Source organism: Terrapene carolina, unplaced genomic scaffold (assembly GCF_002925995.2).
Source record: "Terrapene carolina triunguis isolate 2854851 unplaced genomic scaffold, T_m_triunguis-2.0 Scaffold23, whole genome shotgun sequence".
NCBI classification, from domain to species: domain Eukaryota; kingdom Metazoa; phylum Chordata; order Testudines; family Emydidae; genus Terrapene; species Terrapene triunguis.
The window spans coordinates 9,162,038-9,174,537 of record NW_020664374.1 but is presented as its reverse complement, the minus strand read 5'-3'; positions in this window follow the sequence as shown (position 1 = coordinate 9,174,537).

The following is a 12,500-nucleotide window of genomic DNA, read 5'->3' as shown; positions in this document are numbered from 1 at the left end:
ATACTGGCCACTTCAGGCTTGTATTAAACTTCCAATGTTACAGCTTTTTTCTGACCTTGGATTGGTAGATGCTGCCACCACCAAAGTGCAAAACCTCTTTGAGAGCCCAGGAAGGCGCACTTGGGAATTCCTTCCTGTGGGGTACCTTAAGCCCTTTCACCCCCCTACAGGGAAGAGGTGAGAAGAAAACAAAGGACATCAGCTTTTGCCACCAGCTAATTAAACAACACGTGCACAAACCTTTTAGGACACAAAAGTTCAATTTTGTTCTTAAAAAAGGTAAATTTTATTAAAAACAAAAAGAAAGAAAATACATCTGGAAACTCAGGCTATTGCTAGATTTAAAAAAAAACACTTGCAAGGATTAAGCATTAAGAATAACGTTCTTGAGGTTCAGCTTAAAGGTTACAAGGAAAACAAAAGCATTTAGGGTTAGCACAGACGAGTCCACAAGCCATAAAGAAATAAAGAAGAGCTAAACCTAATCACTTCTTTCTAGATATTTCCTGATTTACTTACATATTTGGGGTATTAAATAAGTAGTTTTTAGGTATAATCTGATTATTTTTTATACCTGGCCCAAAGCTTTTTACAGCAAAGTTGCTGCCCTGTTTCCTCTTTTTGGGAGAACCACTACAGACAGACAAAAGGGGAGTTTTGTTTCAATTTTAAAAAGTTTTGGCCTTCCCACTGGCTCTTTTGGCCAGGTGCTCACTTACTTTCTTTTACCTACGCATTGAAGTGACTTTTAACCCTTTACAGGTAAAGCAAGTAGAGAACAGCTACTAAGAGGGATTTTATAGCTAACTGGCTGCCTGGGTCCATAAAAGGGAGCTACCTCCCCCCCCCCCCCCTTCATTTATCACAGTGTCCTTTAAAATTGTATCTGTTATGAACAGGGCGGAAGAGAGGAGGTTTTTGTTGTTGTTTACTTAGGCCTAGATCCTGCAAAGGGATATGCACTGCTGGACCCCTGCATGAAGCCTCATTTAAGTCAATGAGGCTTCGGGGTCCATCTGTGTGGAAACAATTCCAGGACTGGAATCAAAACTTTCTGCAGTGTCTGAGGTGGTTTGTTTTATAGCACCTTGACCTCGATGATGACAGCTAATTGAGTATAAAGTAAAATGGGTTGCAGGTTAGAAGTGAGGATATCGCAGAACTGGTATAGTGCATGCTTATTACAATGCATTACTATTTGCTATACAAATAATAATAATAATGCTTGTCAGCTTTGTGTGAATCACTTCTGTCCTTCAGTAACTACAATCAGAAAAACAAGAATCCAAAAAGAGGCAGATTCCATGTGCTGTACAGTTAAATACACCATGAAATCATACAACTTTTGTAAAAGTAACAAAGAGTACAGTAATATCAAAAGAGCTTCTGTGAGTCACTATTTCTCCATGTAAATGCTTTTTCCATTACAAACATAGGTATGAAATACTGAAGTCACTAACATAATGCGCTCTCTTGGTTGTCCTTGACAGCCTCCCACATTGCATTTATGGCATATAGCACACATTCCTCTGAGGAGATTCAGAATGTATTTCAAGTAGCACAGAAGTTATTCAGAGCCAGCTTTTGCATTTGTATGTTGTCAATTGGCTTTCACTCCTTTGTCTGCTAATACCAGGTAGCAGAGGAGAGGAGTGAAAGACTGGGGTGGGTTTTTTCTCTCCTTTAGAACTCGTCCCTCTCCCACTCGGCTGAAATAGTTTGACATAAAACTTGGTTCACTGAGTAATCACATCCCCCCAAAAAGAATGAGGCTCATCAAAAACAGTATATCAAGCAACATGGAAAGAGCAATGCTTGCTCAACAATTCACAGAAGAGGCATTTTTAGTGATCTCGAAAATAAGGACACACACAAAAATCATCAGAGCAGTCCAAATATTTGCTTTCTGCTATGCTGCACTAAATCAATCACTGCTTGTTTTTCTTGCCCACTGAGCTAAAGGTTTGTTCAGTTTTTGAAAGAATCAACATTAAGGAGAATTGACCTGTATGTGCTTCAGGATCTGCTTCTGTGGTGCTCAGGTTACTTGATTGGATTGAAACAATAATGACTTTATCATATGAAACATGACTTGATGAAAAATAATAAAGCTATTACTAAAAAAATAAAATAAAATAATATTCACTTTCTGTTTGTTTTCATCCCATTTAGGAATGAATAGTTTCTTGAGTTTACTGGAAGATAGATCCAATTCAGCTGTCAATGCAAGACTTTCCATTCACTTTAATGGGAGTTGGATCAGACCCTTAATTAGGGTGAGCAGATAGTAATTGTGAAAAAACAGGACAGGGGTGGGGGTTAATAGGCGCCTATATAAGAAAAAGTCCCCAAAAACGGGACTCTCCCTTTAAAAAAGGTCACCCTACCCTTAATCCCTCTGGGCCACATTCTGCTTGCCATTAAATGGCTGTCAATCCTGTCTAAACCATTATAATCAATGAGTTATTTGGAGTTTACAGTGCTGTCACTGAGAACAGAATCTGTGCCTCAGTTTACTCTAAAATGGCTTATAATTGTTACTGTACCTCCTTCACAGCAGTGTAACTTGTGAGACCTGCTCATAATAATCATGTTCTGTGGAATTTGGAGGCTGACATGCCATGATTCTTGTGAGGGATAGGGCAATCTTTTATGACTTGAGGAAATGCTAATGAAATGGCCAAAGAGATAGGAAAAGAACCAAAAGAAGATGTCATTGCAAAGATCAAGAAAAAAGAAGATTTCAAGGAGTCAGTGATCAACAGTGTCAGACGCAGTAGTGAGGTAAAGGAGGGTGACAAAGGAGCAGATGCCCTGAGATTTGGTAGTAAAGAGGTTGTGATAGACTTTGTGAGGACAGTTTGCAGAAATCTTCTTGAGTGAGACCTTGTTAAACATATGAGTTATTTGTCTTATGTCAGACAGAACTTAATTTCAAGTGGCAAGTTATTCATGTACCGAATTCCAGACACATATGAGATAGGTTATATTTTTATCATAAAACCTATGTTGGAAATGTCATAATCTTTTAACAAGCAGGAAACTGGCATTTCATTTTTTTTCTGAGTAAGAATTATAAAACTGTTTCTATCTTGCCCTAAAATCTCCAAATTCAAATCTGTGTTGGCATAAATAAGTATAGTGCTTCTGGAATTCTACCAGTGAGGGAAAACTCTCTAGTCATCATTTTACATGGTCTGTCCATTTTAAAAAGAAAAGGAAAACTTATATTTTATTGATCAGGGTGGCAATTGAGCTGAGATCTAGTCCCACATCATTTGAATACACATTTCTAACTGATTTGGCAGAGATTACACCACTGATAAAATCAGCATATTAAGTTTATCCCAAAGGATTTCTAATAATTTTGTGATTTAGACAGGTATCACCTTGCTTGCCATTTAGAATTTAGCTATTTCTGAGGTGAAACACAGCAGGTAATGAAATACGAACAGAAATTTATATAACATTTTAAGTCAGAACATTATACATTATAATAGGACATGGATTATAGTGCATATACATGAAGAAGTAGAGGTAAGACTTCTAGCTACAAACTTAATTTGGACTTTCTTAATTTTGGTTACTTTATAACCTCACTTAACGTTACTATGAGTTTTTCTTTTTGTACTGAATATTTTTTCTTAACATTTTGACTTCCATGCAATAAGGGACCAATCCTATCCCTGTGTCTTTGGCAGTGGAGTTCCCTGTCAACAGAATAGTGCAGTTTCACTGTAGGAAAGAGGTGGCAAGGTTCCAGGGGATCACACAAATGGCTTAGCAACTCCTGTGCAACATGGAGTATATCCCGCAGAGGCCAGTTGCAAGGCAGTAGGCAAGGGTGAAGAAGACAGGGTGTGAGTAGCCCAGAAGAGGGGTGGAGTGGGGCTCATTGTACACATCTTCCTTTTTTCTGCTTGGAATATGTAAGTGGCTGCACAACATGAGGTGAAAATGGGCTTTTCTCCCCACTATACTCCATTGCACATCTGCCCAGCACCCAGTCTGGCTACTTGCCCCAGCTGCTGGCCAAACGATTTACTCCTGAATGATGGCCAAATGCACATATGCAGCACCAAATGCAGGAGATGGATATTCCTCATCTGCTTGCATCAGGTAATTTGAGATAATGTCATGCCTGGCCCAGTACTGACACTGCATGGATTTATGGGTGATTCACTGATCCAGTCACTTCAATATATCATTCCTATGAAGTGATTTATAACTACCCTCATTTTGAGAGGAAATACACATTTCAGAGGGGTAACAAACTCTTCTATTTAAATTGCTGAATATTTTTTCAAAAAAAGTCAATGGGAGAGAGATTAATCATTGCAATAGGCACTTAATCGACAGCTTCACAAATGTATAAATGGAGTGAAACGTCAGTGATGCTAAAATAGATGTTCGTTTTATTAAATATAACACAAAAAGGAGAATAAATTAAGATGGTGATTCAGGAGCTGTGTGTGTAATGATAGCTAAAATGTAATTACTTTAAAAATATAACAGCTTTTGTTACAGGGAAAAAAATCATTCAAATGATGATGAATGTCTCTGACTAAAAAATAAATAAATAAATAACCCCCACCAACTAACCCTGATATTTTTAAATGTTTGCTTGCAGTTTCCTGTAAGGAGGGTTCTGAAACACAAAGTTTGGGACTATACCCAAACTTCCACAATGCTCAGTTATGTTGAGATCTAGAGTTCAGGTTGAGCACCTCTGTATCTTTCTTGTGAGAGCCAGTGAATTTTGTACAGCAATTTCATTTTCACACCTGTTCTTTGGCAGGGCATTTACTACTTTTGTGAAGCTAGGATCAAATGTTAAGACTTCATGTTTACTGGAAGTATGTCTGACATTAAGCTACTGGGTAAATTAAAAATTTTAATAATACAAAGAACATTAAATGTGAAACCTGTTTATTTAATAAATGCTTCTGGTGGTAAAAGACTGAGGACCCAGTCCAAAGCCAATGGGAGTCTTTCTGTTCACTTCAGTTGACATCAGTGGATTTTGGAAACAGGCCCATAGGACTTGAATATAGAAAAAAAGTGCTGGAATGCCATATCTTCACATTACCATCACACCTGCCTTAATCTCCTCCAGGACATTACTGGTATGAAAATTCTCCTCTATATTTCGCCTAGAGATTCTGCTGAATTGAAACTCCTTCCCCATCATTTATGGGTATAAACAATTGGGGAGTTACGGTGGCTTTCGTCCCTCAAATTTTAGGGATTACATTAATGAATAAAGGAAACACTGAGTTTAGAACAGAAAAGTGGATACATTTAGTTATAGTACAAAACTACTCAATAAAGTGACATTCAACAACTGGTTTTTATTAAACTCTACCCCCAACCCCAGATAAAAAGTTGTCAGTGCCCTATCTTTTCATATTAGCCAACCACTCTGCCAGCTTCCTTTATATGTATGCACAAATATGATGACTTTCCTATATTCTTCACCACTCATCAATTTTTCAAAATTATTTGATCTTGATTTCAACTTTTGAAATGTTCTTTTCCCCTTTTCCTTTGTATAGTTTTTTCAAGCTGTCATCATAGGGTTTTTTAGTTGGGGTAGGCATTGTGTAGGCTAAATTCATATCTGCTAGCATATGCATGAACTGATGCAAATTGATGAGGAATAGGCATTCTCTGTTCTCGGGGCTGAAGAAGAAAGGAAGGAGAGATGGAGGAGTGTTATGACTTTTTTCTGCTCATTCCTATCCGTCCAAATTTACTAGCCATCAGACCCATCCTCATTCCTTAGGGTCCACCCCTTATCCTGCATTATCTCAGCTGACAAAGCATTCTCCCATTATACTACTACCTGCTAGCTTGACCCACCCCATTTAGAGTGAACTTCCTCCCTCTGTTAAGCCTGCATGCCCAGAAAAGCTACCTCTCTCCCTTTGGTGTCCAGTATGAGGGAAGAGAATGTGGTTTGGGGGCAGGCTAGAAGTGGATAGAACTCATCTGCTGGAGATATACTGAACACTAGCGAGGCTTCCAGCTATCACTAGAGCCTCAAGGGGCTGATCCAAAACCCACTGAGGTCATTGAAAAGACTCCCATTGATTAACTTAAATGGGAGTAGGATCAGACAATAAGGCTTGGATCCACATAGGTACTTAGGTGCCTTGGCCCCCAATTTAGGTTCCTAAGGCCTGTTTTTAGGCACTACAGTGTTCCACAAAACTCCCACTCGGCTTCCACCTGACCCTGTAGGTGCCTAAACTCACTCATTATTTGCTGTACAAGTTCTCTAGGTGCCTCTATTTCTACCTCTGTGCATGTGCACTAATGACCCACTCTAGGCATCCAGACAACTTTCGTCTACTTAAACCCAAGTGTGATCCACGAATGGGGTAAGATAGGTGCTGTTCTGCCTAACTCGCATGCAGGGCCAACTCTGATATAGGCATGCTTGGAGGCTGCCTAACTCCCCCAGTGGTGGTGGCAGTAGCAACAACTCCCTTATAACCTTTAGCCTAGTGGTGAGAGCACTCCCCTGGGATGTGGGAGACCCCTAGTACAAGTCATCCCTCTGACTGACGAGAAGAAGGAATCTGAACAGGGATCTGCCACCTCTCAGGTGAGTGATCTAACCGATGGCTGTGGAGTGATTCTCACTCTGTCTCTGGCCCAGTTAGTCATTTAGTTATTCATAATGCCTAAGTCCCTTTGTAGATCTGGGTTTAAGGGACTGAAGTCAAGAACCAGTATAGTCAGTATGGGCTGGCAGGAAAAAAAAGGCTAGAATTACAAACCAATTCAAGCCCTAAAGGGTTATGAAGTGCAAAGCTATTGCTATAAGATGAGAAGAGTGAATCTGGTAATGTTGACTCCAATTTTCTCTAAAAGAAAGCATGTTCCACCATCAAGTCACTAATGGATTTATTAATAAATAGGTTTCAAATAGGCATTAAAAGTTTGTGACATTTCTCTAGTTCATTTAATTTATTATCTTATCATTGCGCTTCTAAAAATAACAACAATACCCAACAACATTTGAGCTGATTGGGCAAATCTCAAGGTATTACTAGTTCTAAATCTTTCAGTTCTCTTCTTATGAAATCTACAGAATTCTAGAAGGGAGCAAATATTATTTTGGACCATTCAGTATTGTGGGGGAAATAGAGCAGGGGGGGGGGCTTCTTTTTGATAGCCAGAGCTGTGAATCTGAAGGCCCCAAAATAAACCCTCCAACAAAGATCTGTTATGCTAACTACCCTTACACAAAGCAGGGCACAGGCCAGGGCCTGAACTAGACTAAAAAACACAGTTTTCTGCCAAACTCGGTCAAGGATCATGACCAGAGGAGGGTGGGGCAAGGAGGGAAAGAATAAAAAAGCCCCAGCAGCAGCACTAATGAAATATGTTCATGGCTGATGAAATATAATAACCGCTTGTGTGAAGCAATAGGTAACTTTAGCTAAATGCAAACTGACTCATGCAGCTTCTCCTTTGAATGATCTGTGACCCACTCCGTGATTCCAGCTATCTGCAAAAATAGCCAATCATAGATCCTCTTTAGGCGTCCCATGGAACCCCCCCCCTTAATCTTTAACCAAAAGACCCCGGAAAATAACGTGTCTTGAGAAATGTACCCAAACTGGTACCAAGTACCACCCCTGGGGAAAACCACCAAGCACCCCTCTACCCAAATAAACACCCACTTCTCGGGAAATTAATAAGGAAGGTACCGGGGAGGGGGGGGGAGGGACTAACCCCAACCCTAATTTCTTAACTCATGACTATTGCTTGTACTTTGCTTGCGGTTTGACGAAATAAAGCAGCCTGCGAGCTGCTGCTCGGGGTGTCAGTCTTCGGACTGCACCCCAGTGCACTGGTATGTATGTTAATAAACTGGCCTCAGGCTTGAGTCTTTGAACTAAAATAACTGCGTGGGGGTCTTTGACCACAACAGTATATATGATCTAGCCAATTACATTTTGGTTGCCCTTAATATCAAATAAGTCTCTAATAAGAGTTAATTGGGCTTTCATATCATAGTTTCATAAAAAAACTATTGATATGGTTGTGACACGTGAATTTCACTTATTTTAACACTTTCCTCAGTTCCTTTGTGAATTCTGTTTGACAAGACCATGGTAAAATGCACTAACTTTAGCCTGTTCGCCTGGTGTCATTAATACTTGTCCCCACTGTTTCTTCAGCTCTGAGCCACTTGTCACTTTGGAGTCAACAAAGTTACTGATATATTTTTAGAACAAGAGACAGAATGGAAATAAATAGCACAAGTTCAAGATCTCAAACAAAAAGTACATTCTGTGGGTCAAATCTTGAGCTGGTAAAAAAAGTCAAAGGAAGTACACCAATTTCTACAGACTGAGGCTATGACCTTCACATCTATATAGCTCCCTTTCACTGACAAACCCAAGAAAGACTTGAGTCTGTTTAATTGATCTGGGAATCTTGCAAAAACAATCTAATTCAAAGTATTTCTGTCAGGTCTGCTTCTGATTTAAATCAGAATTTGGAAGTTCAGAGAGATAAAAATAACTTTTTCCCCTCATCTTTTTGAAACAACAAAAAATTTGGCTTGGGTTTAGTTTGAGCAAAGTGTTCAGGGGGCTGGTGTGAATATATGGACAATGTGTCCATGCAGCTTATGAATTCTGGTGGATGATAAGAAGTTGTTATGAAATTCCTGTCTTTTTGAATACCTCTATGTGTATGTTATGGAATGGATGTGCTGCTGGACCTGACCGTATTCCACCTAAGCTCACCGTTGCCTGGAACATTGGCCAGTAACCATTGGCTTGCATCAACTGTTTTTAAAAATCTGGGCATTGGGAAAAGTACCAGCAAAATGGAAAGATGCCATCATAGTGTCTGTACATGGGTAAAGGATCTTGCTCTGAGTGTGGTAACTGCAGGTCGATCACATTGTTATCAGTCCCTGGAAAGGTCTTTGCTCATGTTTTGATTGGTATAATGCAGACTCTCTTTAACAGACTTCGTTATCCACAGCAATGAGATTTGACTGTTGGGTGGTCAACAATGGACTGTGACTTTACCCTCTGGCTTGTGTCTGAGCTGCACCAAGAATTTTACCGCTCATTTCACATGGAATATGTCAACACTACAGCAGCTTTTGATTCGGTTGTCAGGTCAACACTTTGACTTACACTGAAATGAGTTGGTGTTCCAGATGTTTTGCTAAATCTGGTGTGTGATCTTCACACTGGTATCAGTGCAAGAATGTGCGATGATTCTCTGCTTTTGCCATGTTTCTGAGGTGTGCAATAGAGATGCACGCTTGCCCCAGCATTATTCTGTCATGCTAACAACTGGAGATTAGAACTCGGTGCTCCACACAGTGGACCTGATTTTTCAGAGTACTTAGCATCATATAGCACTTAATATGTTCAAAGTACTGCTCTCATTGACTTCAGTTGCAGCTGTGTGTGCTCAGCACTTTGACAAATGAGACCAAAGGTCAAGTCAGGCAGAAAAAGAGGAAAACACGGTTAGTAATCACCTATGAAAAGTCTGGTTTAAGCGACTCACCCAGCATCACACTAGAAACTTTTGGGGAATGCAGGTATAGAATCAGTTTCTCTAGGGCAGCACTCAAATGTCATAATGCTGAGACTGTCCTTTCTTTTTCTTCTGCAATCACCTGCCTCATTCACTATATTAAGGCTTGAAATGATTCGATTTTCGTCAGTGAATGTAGGTAAACAGCAATTTCACAGCACGCACACAAACCGATGAAAAAACTATTTCCATTGAAATGTACAGATAGGCAAAGTAAGAAAAATTGCTGCTTGAGAACTTATTAGAGTTTGATTTAGGGATATTTATTTTGTATATTTTCACATGTGGTGTTGGCCATTTGTGTTTTAATGATTATAAAACTTTAACTTTTTGAATCACAATGTCTACTGTCATCAAATAATTATTGTTTGATTTCCCACCATAATTTCCCATTTCCCCCAACTGTGAACATTTAGATAGATAAAAATAGGGAAAAAAGCTTAAAGCCCATAATTTTGGGCAAAGGTAAACATTTAAGTGATTAAGAATCTAAAAAAGATTAAAAATAAACATCAATATTGTCCATCTAAATTATATATATAAAATCTAATTCTGCCAACTAAACATATGCTTTCCATCTTCTGCAACAAATGAAGCTGTCTCCTACAGATGGCAGCCTCTTTCACTACACAACCCTATTTTAACTTCCAGAGCAGGTCTATCCTCTACACTGAAAGAGGCACAGGTTGTATGAAAGAGAAAATGGTATGTGATCATGTAATTAAAGATTGCATCAAATGAACAAGGAGGGCAACTTAAGGTAGCACAAGCAACTTCCCCTCCAATCTGTCCCTGTCCCAGTCCTGTCATTTCCTCTCCACCACTCCTCATCCCACTCCCATTCTCCTGATTTAACCGTGCCAGTTTATATACCACATGCTTCTCTTCCGAGTCCTAGTCTCATCCCTCTGGACTCCCTGTCCCAGTATCATTTCTCTCAACTGCCAGTCTCTGTTTCTCCACCTCCCTCTTCTAGTCCTAGTTCCCTGTTCTTAGGTCCTCAGCCAATCTGTCTCTCACCATCCTTCAGTCTCCCCAATGCCTATGTTCCCCATCCCCACTCTAAGCCAGTCCCAGTGCACCTCCCTGGGGTCCTCATCCAATCTTGGTCTGACACCCCATCATGCTCTTTGTTCCAGTCTCTTTTCCCAGCCAGTCCCACTTCTCCCATCACATCCTGGCTCCCCATAAAATGTCTCTCTCTTTCCTTCCTGCACCACTGGTTCTTAGTCCCAATCTCTATTTCTAACTAGCGTCAGTCTCCCCCCACCCCTAGCTCCTTGTCCAATCTGGCTCCCCCACAACCACTGGTTCCCAGTCCTCCCCAATTTCCCTTTCTGATTCCCAGTCTCTCCCTCAGCTTCCAGTCCCAGTCTACTCCCCAACCCAGGCTTCTTTCCCCAATCTTCTCCCCCTGTGCTTTCCTCCACGTCCACCTTTTATTCTCTCTGCTTGTGACTTAGGTGGCTTCTTCCTCCATGTTGCCTGGGACAATCAGAGCTTTGAGAGAGCACAGGAGTGGCAGTCTCTCTGCTCTCAGTTCAGGTACCTGGACCCAGACCCACCATGCTCCAGAGCAACCAGGAACTGCAATTCTAGCACAAGTCCTGCCCACTCCCCAGAAACCCCTTGTTGGAGCATGCCCAGCATAGATGAGATTTAAGGAAGTTAATCTACAAAGCTCTAGGAAGTCTCTACTGTGTTTGTGAAAACTGAGATTTTTCAGAGTCTTATAATTTGGCCAGATTTGAGCGGGTTTTCATAGGGATGATGGCAAAAGACACAACTCAAAGGACACCCACTGACAAATTTTCAAGTCCCTGCTCTGTTGTATGCGGATGTTAGAGATTTTCAAGAAAAATTTAGCCAGAAGTTTTAACATGGATGAAACATATTTTCTCTAAAACTTGTTTCCAGAAATGACTATTGGGTAAAATGTTCCAAAAATATTCAGCCTGAGGCAAGCAACCTGCAAATGAAATTTTAGCCCAAGCAGTTAAAATCCTTCAGAATATTTGCAATTGAAAACAGGGTCTTATAATGTGTTGGGCAACCTTAAATATAGGCACTGCTACTTTGCTTACTACTCTTCCCTTTTATGGGTTATCAGTGTGATAACAGTTATCTATTGGATTGAAACTTTTCTACCTTTTCTACCTTTTCTACCACTGCAAAGAGGTGGGAAGCCACAAGGCACAATGAATGTGGACTGTCACCCGGTCCACCTCTCCACAACCACACTCCCATAACTAAATTGGAGGAAAGGGGCAGAAGAAGAAACTTTGCTTACTCTGTAAGGTCTTGAATTTTTCCTCATTCAACGACAAATAGAGAAAAAGGATTCTGTCCCAACTTGAGAACATTAGTGTCAGTGCCTTCTAGATGCAATTTTAAAAATTAGACCTGCTTAATACTTTTCAAATGTTGAAATACTGATGTAAAATAGGGGGTTGAGGGAGGTGGTATGTATTTCCTGTTTTTGTTTTTGTTTTGTTTTGTCAAGCAATAGAACCGATTGAAATTCATCTACAACAAAAGTCAGGAAAACATTTCAAAATAACTTGCCCCTATCCCATTATTTCCCTCACTGCTATTCAACTAGTTCTATAAAAAAATAAATTAAGGATGGGCCAAGAACATTTTTTGGATATCTTGAAGCCACATATTTTTATTTCACTGACAGTGAATTCAATTACACAGTAGTGATGGAATGAATTCAAATGAAACTATTTGTCAGTTACTCTCCTAAACTACTCCCCACTACATAAAAGATCCATGAATGATTCGAAGACAGTTTGAGAGGAGACTTTAAAGTCATTTTTTAAAAGTTGGAACAGTACTACTATAGGTTCAATAATATCTATCTATCTATCTATCTATCTATCTATCTATCTATCTATCTATCTATCTATCTATCT